This window comes from Aptenodytes patagonicus, chromosome 18, assembly GCF_965638725.1.
Source record: "Aptenodytes patagonicus chromosome 18, bAptPat1.pri.cur, whole genome shotgun sequence".
Classification (NCBI taxonomy): Eukaryota; Metazoa; Chordata; class Aves; order Sphenisciformes; family Spheniscidae; genus Aptenodytes; species Aptenodytes patagonicus.
In genome coordinates this window covers 2,366,025-2,378,672 of record NC_134966.1, presented here as the reverse complement: position 1 = coordinate 2,378,672, position 12,648 = coordinate 2,366,025, and the positions used below count along the sequence as shown (strand labels likewise).

At 47.9% G+C, this 12,648-nt stretch overlaps 1 protein-coding gene across 6 annotated transcripts in view; it reads right to left on the bottom strand.

Moving 5' to 3' along the window:
* Window positions 1-12,648, bottom strand: part of LOC143168591 (discoidin domain-containing receptor 2-like) — a 63,774-nt gene that overhangs the window by 39,555 nt on the left and 11,571 nt on the right. The window contains exon 1 of one of the 6 annotated variants that reach the window (XM_076355165.1): window positions 7,207-7,321. The exons of the other annotated variants lie outside the window; for them this stretch is intronic. The gene's annotated coding sequence lies outside the window, so the exon portion shown is untranslated. Of the gene's footprint in view, window positions 1-7,206; window positions 7,322-12,648 lie in introns of those variants that run through there. 6 annotated transcript variants of the gene reach the window in all.

The window sequence follows — 12,648 nt, the reverse complement described above, 5'->3', positions numbered from 1 at the left end:
GCAAGAAACTCCACAGTCATGATCAAGACCCATAGCTGTGTGTATGATGCACTCTGTATGTATTACAAGAGGATCCATCCTAAATCAAAGTATCCTCAGAAGAGGTTCAGGAACAGTCAAGACAACTGGATGGTATCTCCTAACATTCCTAAAGGAATTCAAGGAGGAAACAGCAAAGCTATTAATTGGGACCATATCTGAAGCCTGAAGAAACAGAGGCTGGAAAGTGTGATTTCCATTTTTCTGGCTCCAGAATGATGGTGGAACATTTCTTTTTGCCTAAGAATTAATCTGAGATACCCCAAACCCAGCAGTTTTCCTCTGGAGCACACACTTACAGCCCATGCAGCCCCGGTTTGGACCAAACAGAATTCGCTGATGAAAATGCTTAGCAGAAAGGATTCTGATCACTTCTTAAAATGGTTTGCTTAGTTTACAATTCAAATACTTCTTGCTGCTGGTATCAATTTTGGTTTTTTAAGAGGGCTTTTAAGCCCCAGCCATCTCCTCCCTATACATTCCTATTTACCATTAACAAAGATTCTGCCTTTGCAACTCCCCCCCACAAGAGTACGCGGGGGCAACAATCTTAAGGAAAGGCAGTATCTTCTAATGAAACCAACTGCTTTAAGATTGGAAAAAGCAGAGCAGGGCTGCTGGCCTGAGAAGATGGCCACCCACTCCAGCAGAGCCGCTGGAGGGTGAATGGATGGGACCAGTATCAGGACAGCCATGCCACATGTGCAGGTGCTCTCCGAGAAGGCGGCAACAAGTTTTCCCTTAGGTGAACTCGGAGCACGGTCTCTGTAGCCATCCCTAGATTCAGTCAACCAGGTAGCGTGGAGAGAGGTCTCTGCATGACACATGGGTGGCACCTGGACAAACCAAATGCAAACAGGGACACCAAAAATCAACATATTAGACAGTAACAGGGGAGTTGGGCAGGCCCAGCAAGATGCTGGCATGAAGCACGAGGCTACAACAGGAGTTCTTCAACATAGGCACCAACAGAGATGGCCAGAAAGAGCATAAACCCATGGCAATGTTACGAATGTGGTGAGGGATGTAGGGCAGGAACAGTGACACCACAAAGTGATGTCCAGAGCAGCAACATGTCTGGACAGATAAAAGCAACCAGATTTTAGGTGAAAGGGTTGGGTTAATCAAGATGCATGAGAGAGCTAAGACACAGCAATAGGAAAAATGAGACAGGAATAGGCTCCAGCGTGATCTTTGGGGTGGCATTAGGAGACCTGTCACCACAAGAGACACAAAAGAACACATGGGGCTAAGAAAGGGACCACAACATATGGGAGTGGCACACGGGGTGGGGACAGGGACAGCACAGAACTGGGTCTGAGGCAGTGGCAGAAGCACGGGAACATCGAGGTCTGGGTGTACTTTGTGGTCACCTTCTTGAAGGGTGGGTGATAGGACTGTCCTGAGGCTGAGGAGGGTTTGAACCTCGTTTTCCATGTTGTAGCCAAACATCTAAACAGATGTTATGAAAAAAGTGACACCTTACATTTGCTAGATTTTAGGAGAAAAACAGCATTCCAGTCACCCATGACGTAGCCATTTAACACTGGGAGAAGGTTCAGCCCATGGACCCAAGCATGAAGGAGTGCTTTACCTACAGCCCAGAGAGAGGTGCAGGTGTTTTTGCAATGGAGTTGGAGACCCACAAATCCTCCAGCATTTTCCCATTGCCTGCTGGCCAGTCCCACAGGAATGCGGTGTCCTCGGTTTGTGAAACTGCACAGAGCATTTTTGTCACAAAACCAGACTTGGGGATAAATGAACAAATGTAATTTAATCCATCAAAGTAACCAGGCCAAAATTAGAAACCATTAGAAAGGCAAAGCCAAAGATAAGGAAATGCAATTCATTGTACTAACAACAGGTACTTCTTAACTCAGCTAATCCAAAAACATAGCTACCCTTCCCCACCAACCCTAGGGCGAGGTTACTCTGTGCTTATCTCAGCTGAGGAAGCTGGAGGTACTTCCCATGACCCAAGCAGACCGGCCAGGCACGTCACAACTCTATAGGGGACATGAACGCACGCCGTCTCCCAGGAACCCTAAACCTAAACGCAGCAGCAGGGGCAGGGGGAGCCTCACTGCACTCCAGCAAGCCCTCCAAAATACAGGTCCCCTCAACTGAGGAGCGGCCTCCAGGCTCCAGTCCCACTATTTCTGCATGACAGATGATGCAGAGAGGGCAGAAGTGGCAGGAGAACAGAAGACGTGCACAAACGAAAAGCTACAATTAGCTCCTTTCTCCTTGCCCAAGCAGCAGTGATCGCTGTCCCTTACCAGAGCTTCCTTCCCATGCAGAACGGGCACCAGAGAGCACCTGGCACATTGACATTTCCACTCTATTCCTTACACTGGCATTCTCTCTCCAGCTTTTTTTTTTTTTGAGGAAGTCACTTTCTTTTTTAAACTATCCTTAAAACATATCAACTGCGAGTTAGCAATAGTCCCCTCAAGACCTACAATCTTCCACTGTGAGAGTCTCACGTAGCAACCATATATATGACATGTTAACCACACAGATGACAGATGGAGTATTAAGAGCACTCAATCTAAACCACCTTCCTCCCTCCCCGTTCTCAAGGGGCTCCACCATAACCTTTTACTTAACTGTACTCAAACTTGCATTCAGAAGGAGATCAGGTTACTGAGTCGCAGAATTATTCGGGCTGGAGGAGATCCTCAGGAGAGCATCTAATCCCACCTCCTGCTCAAAGCAGGGTTAGCACCAATTTCAGAGCAGCCTGCACAGGACTTTGTCCAGCTGGGTCTTAAAAATCTCTGAGGATGGAGGCTCCCCCACCTCTCTGGACAACTTCTTCCACTGCTTGACTGTCCACAGAGGGAAAACTTCACCCCTCCTTATGCCAAGGCAGAACCTCCTGTTATTTCAGTCGACAATCACTGTCAACCCTCCCTGCCACGCACCTTAGTAAAGAGCCTGTTTCTGCCTTCTTGATAATCTGTTCTTAGGTATCCCAAAGCCTTGTCTTGTCCCAACTAAACCACCCTGGCTCCAACCACCTCCTCAGTGAAGCCAAATTTCAGTACTAAGTTACTTAGTATTTTCTCCCAAGTCACCACTCGTGAGACAGAGGCTCCGTACAGGCAGTGGGACAGCTCTGGTCGGATTTTGCTATGACTCCCACCACCGTCTTCTTCCTGGGCAAACTAGGGAATAACTGAGTTTGTCCCATACTGACACCAGAGCATGGCTGGAGCACTACTCCATGGCCCTCTGTTTAGGGACTGCGTGGATCACATTCCCACTGCTAACTATTTTTGAGAGGTATCAGGTGGCACTTTATAAATCAACTTATTCAACATAGTACTGATCGGCAAAATGGAAACTGAGATATTGCCACCTTAGCACAGTGAGAGGACAGGGACCGGTTACATTAACAGCAAATAAAGACCAGATAACTACCAAAACTGCTCAGGAGGGTGTTTCTCAGCTCAGAGCCCACCAGCTACCAGCAGTGGTGAGGTACCCTAGTAGAGCATGAAGGATATGCCAGAGACCAGACCCTGCCCAGGGCAAGAGGGACCTGCCTTCATCACTCTGCCCAGGAGCTGCCCTGGGGACCCGACACACTCCTGCTCCCAAAGCAGAGCCTCTTCTGCCTCCTGGAAGCAGCAGCATTTGGTCAACAGCAGGGAACTTAGTCGGGATCCAGGTATATGATGTCAACGCAGTTACTTTTGGCAACCAGTACAGGAATCTCATTAAAAACCACAATCTGAAGACTTTTTGGACGTGATCTGCTTTCCATCAGAGCACATGGATCACTTTCTTTAATTTGAGGTCGATTTACTAATGCACCAGCTTCCCCAGATCTCGCTCTGGATGGAGGTTAGTCTCAACTGCCTGTTGGTTACCTGCTCCCACTATTTTAAAACATTGCCACAACATTTATGTTTTCCCAAACCTCTGGAACTCCTTCGGTCTTCCCAGATTTATTACACATCAGCAGCCAGGATTCAGAAAGCTGCTTTGCCAATTTGTTTTAAACAAACAGGTTCCAATCTTGCTCAAGTTTCAAAGACTTTAAAATGTTATCTTGCATTTAACACCCTCCCTCACGACCAGTGCAACGGAAGGTACTTTGATATCCTCATAAAGGAGAGTACATCATCCAGCTTCTCCCCAAACACAGGAAACGTTTTACTTCTCATTACTGTTACTAGCAATCAGTTGGGTTTTTTAACCTTTCCCAACAATATAAACACCATTGATGAAATTTATTTTGTTATACAGGTATTAAAATACTTCTCACTGCCCTGAGATACATTTGCCATGCTTTTTCAGTCATCTTTAGCTTTCCTAATGAATTGCCTACCTTCCAGAATACCTAGTTTACAGTAATAGAAACTTATCTACAACTTTTTTTTGCAAATTGTTCTTAGGGGATTCTTTTTAAAAGATAAAACATGATTACTGGGACAGACTCTTTGCAAAACCAGAAGGGAAACAAACAAAGTCATGTACAGCAGCATGTAGTACCCAGCACCAAGCTGAGAAGCTCCTGGTTTTTGCAAGGGTGGAAGCCAAACTCTAAGAGATGGTTCAGTGAAAATCAAACCAGAAACACTATTTTGGAACATCTACTAATTTAGCTGGCAATCTAGTTTCCATCAAACTACTGCAGAAATGCTGATACTACCAAAAGCTATGTTTTATGAGTTTTGTTAAATGTCTCTTCATATTCATAAAACGAGAATTCAGTGCACCTGTCAGTGAAACATGGACCTTGCCCTTAGCTCAAGGAGCACTACTGGTCTGCTGTAACCTTACCAAAAAGATGTTCGTAAGTGTGAAAAGCCATGCCATGCATCTACAAAAAGATACCAAACTGGAGGAGGCTTTTCCAATATCAGAAAGAAGCAAAAATTATCACTTATTGCATTCCACAGAACGAAATAACTCCAAGTACCAAAATGCAGCAAGTGGAAAGTGTTACTGCCCTCCCACAGCACACTGGCCTGAACCAGAGGGGACAAGGCAGGTTGTGTCCTCAGTGGGTATCATTTCTTCAGAGGCTGAGCAGAACATGCATCAGGGCACACAACTGAGAAAGCAGTATCTGGGTACACACAGCTGTTACATTCTGCTTGAGCAAACTTTGTTTTCTACACAAAGTGGTCTTAAAGTTTAATTTATGTAATGCCTGGCAAAGATGGGAGCAGTGAGTGGCAACACTTACGGATCAGCTGAAATTGCTGCATAAGCCTGGAGACTCCAGTGAGGACTTCCAGGCAGGTCTAACCATGTTCTGCTGGGTTTACTATTTACTAGTACAACTCTACAAGATAAAATTTAACTTCTCATATACAGAGATGAAATTTCAATTAACTAAATGTTCCAGCAAAATACCCAGCATGACTATAGACAGTTTAGAGGAGATCTTTGCTTACCACGATGTATTTCAAGAATCAAACCAAATGTTTTGCTTATAAACAAAGGAAAAGATAAGAACACTGAAAAAGCTCTAGCAGCATTTCACAGCTACGGAAAGCCAGAATGGCCGATTCTGATCAAATTTTCTCAAGACAGACCAGAAAACAGGAGCACACAGAGAAGTAATAAGATTTAGCAATTACACAGAAGGCAGGTAGCTGTAGGAAAATCCTGGGATTGTTTGAGGCAACGAGAAGAGAAACAGCATAGATGAGGGGAAAAAAAGAAATATGTAAAATAATGACGCCTAGACCAAAAAAAGGATCCCATTTACCTCTTTTCCATATTGAAAATGAACTGAAATTAAAAAACAACAAATTAAAACTGAGGAAATGAAATTGCACGGCATACCACGCGCATTAAGCCTCTGGGACATATTGCCACAGAGCAACGTGGGAGTAATTCAATAAAATATTGGAAGTGGATCTACATAATAAGAACATCTGCGATTCCATTAGCAGAGTAAAAGAAAGAGTACACTGGATATAAATTTTCATCCAGCCAGGCATAAGCAAACCAGTAATTAATGCGACCAGAAAGTTATCTCCTACTCAGGCAGGTTATTCTGCATTTGTCTGCATTCAAGCTCTTGGGTTTTCATGTGCAATGTGCCAAGCAGCTGCCTGAGATAAGATGGGTGCCTGAGTAGGTGGGCTGTGATCTAATCCAGTTTGGCAAGCTTTGCGTCTGTGTATAGAGATCACATTTCAGTTTTCCGCAGCTTATTGTGCAGCTTCTCAAAGAGAGAAACAACACTACCCACCTTTTTTGGTTTTTTAGCAGAGATTATCCTCTGTGACACAAAAAGGGCAGATGAAATTTCAGCCAAACCTATTAAATAAATACCTGCGGAGCAGTGAGCGACCCTGGAATGCTCCGGTGGAAACATGGCTATTTTGGAAAGTTCTCAGCACCTGAAAAAATGGGTTTACTGGGGAAATAATCAGATTTTATCTGGAAGGGCTGCCACTGGAGAGCCCCATGGTTAACCCTAACAACAAGGATTCTCAGGAGTAGCTTCCTGCATATTAATACTCCTGTGTTTTAGGCTAAATGTGAGTCTGAGAAAGTTTGACACAGTGACAAAAATTGCAGTAGGTGCATCAAGAGGGGAAAGGGAGGTCTGCATCTCCTCAGGAGAAGAGGTGAGCAAACGCAGGCAATGCGCAGGCACAAAATTCACACAGGGCAGGAGCTGCCGGGGCTTGGAGGCCAGGAGCGTGTCCCCCCCACTTTCCCACCATCCACAAGTGACTCGCTGCCAGCCCCAGTTTTTGCACATCTGACTCAGCCCCAGCCCTGAAACGTTTCAGGCAAGCGTGTCTGATTGAGAGCTCAAACACCATGGGCTTTCCCGAAAGCCCCAGAAACCACTTCTGTCTGGGAGAACGACACCATCCAGCTTCACATTTCTACCCAACAAAAGATCCCACGGGTCCCAGAGGGCCCCAGACATGCAACGCTGCGGGAATACCCATGATCTGTGAACCCTCCCGCAGCTGCGGGAGGAAAAACAGGGCGCAAAGAGCCACCATCTCCCTACCAGCCCAGAGAGGAAAGCCTTCACCTCCCAGCACTGCCACTTCTACAAACCCCCCTCCATTTCCAGCAAGTCTCCAAAGGCATTCGTGCTTTAGCCAATGACAGGAACGCGCAGAGGGGGAGAGCTGATCGCAAGCTGAGAGCCGAGTTAAGCTGGAAGGACCCTACCTGCCTTGCCCGCAGCCTGCTGAGCACAGGGAACAACTGCCATGTCTCTTTTGAACTCCATAGGTTGAGCCAGGCTGTAGTTTCGACATTCCTTGCAACTTTCCACCAGCACACATGATATGTTCAAACTTGAGTAACTCCTCCCTCCTCCCTCCCTCCACACACACAGACAGGCCCAGGAGATGGCCCTGCCTCTATCATCCCAGTTCCTATAGCAACTCCTGACCGAGCAGATGGAAACAGAGCTGTTTTCTAGGCAAATCTGCCTTCTTGGATTCCTCCGCTCTTCCCTGCTGTTGGCCCCTCCTTGCTCCAGTGCTCTCCCTAGGGGCTGCTCCGCTGGCACTTGGCCCAGACTTCGCCTGGATGAAGGCCAAGCTTTGAATTCATTTAGTAAAACCACAACATAAAGCAGCTCTCCTGCTCAGGAAGCAGGGCCCGTGTAGTCCCAGGAGCAAGCCAGGCCCCGGCACAGCACCACAGAGCCAGCTTGCACCTTCTTGTTTAACACGGCTGCCTGTGCTCGCGGGAAAAATCCCGTCAAGGGCATCACCACGCCATGCTCCTCGCGTTCATTCTTCACCAGCCTGTGTCATCCATGAGGGAAAGGTAAAAAGCAAAGACAGAACTAGTCATTTATTAAGCAATACCAGCCGACGGGATTATTGCAACTGAAGAGCAGTGCAGGGCACTTCTCAGTCGTTTGGACTTCCAAAGTCTTTCCTGGATGAGGGAGAGACCAGCAGTGACACCGGGGCTCAACGCATGTTTATCGCAACAGCTAGCCCCTGTTTGCCTTCCTTGGGTTGGGGTCCCACAGGAGTGAAGTTCACTACTGCAGCTGTCAGACAGCTGCGCGACATCACATTCATTTCCTTTTCACTTAAAAATATAGAAATAGAGGGAAAATACAAAACTCAATACCAGAATGTGGCACTTGGGGGGGGAGATAATTACCAAAGGTGACAGTGGGAACCTCACAGGCAGGTGATATTGCCAAGGCTCCATGGTGGCAGGACAAGCAGGACCGCAGCAGATGGAGCAACAGGAGCCACTGACGTGGCCACAGGGGCCAGCAGGCTGTGGGCACCCTGGGGAGACCACCCACACATGCCACTAAGGCACCACCGCAGGGCACTGCCACAGGGCTGCAAAACTGCTCTTTGGCTACAAAGCCCTTCCACCTCCAGCACCGGCTGCCGCCCCTGCTCACAGCCAGGCTCTGCTGCAAAGCTACTGCTGTGGCCGTTGGAGAGCCCTGGAGTGTGGCAGCCTGCGACGGGCTGGGGCCATACTCACCTGGGTGACAAGGCCACTGGGATTTGAGAGGAACGTCACCTGCAGTCACTGGTATAAGGACCCAGTTAGGGGCCCAGCAGCAGGGACCACGACAGCAGAGGGAGACTGAAGAGCAGAAGTACTTTGCTGACTTGCCCGTTGGGAAACGCAGGTGCTGGCCTGCCTCCTGCAAGGAAGCTGCTCGACAAGGGACAGGCTGCGATGTCCTGTTCAGACACCCTGACAGGGGAGCGACAGCAGTGCCGGGGAGGGAAGTGGATGCCGGTGTTGTACAGGAGTAACACTCAGGGACTCCACAGCAGGAGGCTGAGACGGCAGCAATTCAGCCCATTCTTCAGACTCCCATATGTCACACCAAGCCTCAAGCAGGAATCACAGCAAAGCGTCAACAGAAGCAGCAGGTATTTTGGGTATTCAAAAGAAAAAAAGGAAGCGGACATGAACCACACTGTGCCCACACTAAGCCCCAACTGGAAAATACAGCTGTGAGCTGTAAGACATGGTCATACGTGCAGTCAGATGCCACCTTGCTCCCATCTTCCTCCCTGCCTCCTTACCCCATCTCAGCCACACAATCCACCTCTGTACCGAGAACAGAAACTATTTACTTTTCTCCCCCCTTTGGGTAATTTTTCCATGTTTGAGTGTGTTAATCAGCTCAGAGGGATGGGACAATCCCTAAGGCTCATACACGGTTTGGGACAGAAACACATGACCAGCAGTAGGGTGGAGGTGGAAAGACAGGAGACCTCTCTCTGCTTGGGAAGCCCTACTCCAAGAGGGTGGTACTGATTCAGCTAACACACTTAGAAGGCACTCCCCTGCCAAAATAAGGATGCCTGCCCTGTCAACATAGTGATGCATGGGGACCAAGCTGGATCACAGGCCTCTAGGGTAAGCTGGGATCAAAAGGATTCCCTTTGGAGGACACAGGGCAGTTTGTGGCAGAAGGTACCGCTGGACACCCAGGAACAGGGAGTCCAGGAGGAACATCAATAAAAGCATCAAAGCAGATGCATGTCACAGAAGCAATAGTGACACAATGTCACAGAAGGGTCTAGGGAAAGCTTCCCATTCCCCCACGGCACAGGGAAGAGCAATGGCCCAACTTGCAAATGGATTTGAGGAACTCCTTTCCCTGGGGAAGGATGGTGCCGTGGAGGCACAAAGCACTGCTAGAAAACTGCTGATCTTGCAGTTAGACTCACTGTTGCCTTCAGCACTTCAACACAGAAATAGGCGCTCTGCTGGATGCCCTCTGAAATGTAACTTGATCCCACGGTATACATTCACTAATCAATCTAGGGATAAAGCAAAGCAGAAAACAGTCCTTTTTTCACTGGAATGAGCCCAAATATGCACAATAACAGATCCCACTCAGAGCTATTACAAACTAAAGTACTTCAGAGTTTTGCATCTCACATCGCAGAGGGAGCATACTTCTGCAATAGCATCATCGGTTCTCAAATTGTGTATTTGAGAGACTTCCTAATGACCTCATAGCAGCACATGTGACCAGTAAGTCATCTTCTCAAAGGACTAGAAATAACATCAACAGACCCTGTTTTGGTTTTGCACAGAACAGCTTTCTGCAGCGTGAGCAGGTTTCCAAACAGCAAGGGAGCAGAACCAGCTCAGGCCAGGGCTGGCATTTTTATAGTTTCTCCAACAGATTGTGTTTGGCTTCGGAAAAGATCAGACCAATTAGATGAAGACCCATTAGCAGATACTAAATTCCATACACAAATTTAGACACAAAAGTTTGATTATCCTGATGCAGGACAATTTGGCTGTTTTTAAGGCATCTATACAGTATTGTGAATCCCAGAAGTATTTCAAAAGCATTCTAAGAAAAGATAAGAGGTGGTATCACAAAATAGAAAATAATGCCTTGAAAGTGTTTCAATGGGCTTAAACACAGGGTTTTTTTTCTTCCAGTGCTTAAAAATAACCTGCTGCGCTGAGCAGCAAAGCAGAAACTTGAAATTCATGGGTGATGAACTGGTGAGCTGTTTGCACTGAAATCAGGAAGTTGCCTTTTGCTGTCCCAGAGCCTCTGCATGATCAGGTGGCACTGGGAGAAATAAATGAACAAACACCAATGAGCATGTCGATGCTAAGGTGAAGACAACTAGACAAACAGCTAAAGACAGACGGACGGCCTTGAACATCTGAGCAGATCCCTCCTCTGTCCTGAGCACAAAGTTCTTGCAGAAGAAAAGCTACATAATCACATTGTAGAAATGAATGTCAAGAGAGACATGTACCAGACCTGTGGCCAGAGAGCTGCCACAGTTACCAACAGTGATATAGGAATATATATCCAAGTAAGAATAAGGAAAACACTAATTAGAATACCACCTAAAAGCTTTTTCTGACAGGCCTCTCCTGTAGCAGCAGCACAACAGGCTGCTCCAGCGATATTGCCAGACCACCCATCCTTCTACGGCTACCTTCTACCATCCATGGCTCTGCTCCGTGGTCCTTATACTCCTCACCTTCCAGTCACCCACCTAGCCCAGCTATGGCAGGACCCCTATGTGCCTTTATCTGAGAAGGCCACAACAGGGCCTGGTGACCCCAGTAAGCACCAATGCCTCAGACAGGACCAGGACCTCACCTGAGCAGTCTCCAGCTAAGCAGGGACAAAGGAGTTGAAGAGCATGGGACAGGCCCACTAAGGGGGCTGGACCTGTACACGTTCAAGCTTTTTTATTCTTTCAGTGAGAGGCTGTGAAAGCCAGCTCCCACCTTCACCTTTCCAGGAACTTTTGATGCAATACAGAAGCCTGCTGTAAAAGTGCTTTGTTTACACCCTACAGCCCACTTCTCTCCTTACCATAGTGTGAGAGCACGCTCACTCCCAACCCTACCCCAGCTGAAACATCTGCTCAGCCTAGCTCTGCTAGTATTGTCCTTCCACTGCAAAGAAATCCACTTCCAGACGTAAACCGGGGAAAAGAGGGAAACAGGGCAGAGCTTGGCACGGCGGAGAGGGCAAGCTTGGGACACATATGTGACATCCTCTGAGAAATACTGACAAACCACCCTTACATACAAGGTGCTGACTAGAGCTGTACTGCAGGATAACAGAAGGCGGCTCAGAGATGACACGATAGCGTATGCGGTGACATATACGGACACCTGATGTGGGACAGGCCCTCCCCAAGCAGTATGAGACAACGGGGCGCGAGGGGAGCACTCACCCTCCACCACACACTCCCACCCCATGCCAAGGAAGCCTTTCCTGCTCTGAAGAGAGATAACAAGAGTCCTCAAGAGGGCAAACATCACAGCAGTATGGTGTCTCCTCTGCCCCTCAGTGACTTCCTGAATCACTAAAACAAGCACAACCTCTGGTCCAGCCATGGGATAGATACATTCCCCCAACAGATAAAGTTCTGCAGCTGAGCCAAGCTGCTTGTTTCTGGGCACACAGGCAGCTGCTCAGTGAAGCTCTGTCCTGCTGGGACACGGGAGCAGAGGAGGCCTCAGCACTGCTTTGCCACCACGGCTCCCTCACCCAGGGATGAGAATGGCTGGGGAGGTGGCAGTGGAGGAACAACGACTCCTCCGCAGCTCCCAAAATCTCACTCAGAGCTTTAATGCTACCAGGAAAGATCCAAACGGCAGCAGCCTCCCATTTGCCCTGTCTTTTAAACAACACTGTCCCCAGCTGCTACATTATGGGCTGCCTCAAAGATGGGGATGAGAGTAGAGAGAAGGAAAGTAGTACTTACACCCCCAGGTCAGAACAAGTGGAGCGAGATCAATTTAGCTTTAGTTATTGTAATGACAAAGCCCCAGCGAACACATCATCCAGACAAGTAAACTCTTGGCATAGAGCAGTGCTCAGCAAGGACACACTTGTAACACTCTCCCTGGCCATCTTTGCTGACGCAACTGTGAGAGAGGGGCAGAGAAAACCATTATCTGCAAACAAACATCCCTCCCTATCCCTGGACACTGGGACCAGCCCAAGCAGGACATCTCCAGCCCCTCTGCCTTGCTCTCATCTGCACGATGAGCCAAGTACCCTCTGGTGTTCTGCAACAGCGAGCGCTGCAGACAAGAATCACTGCCACTCCAAGGAAGGGCTCAACTCCCATAAGCTAGTAAGCCTCTGCTCTGGGTTTTTGACAT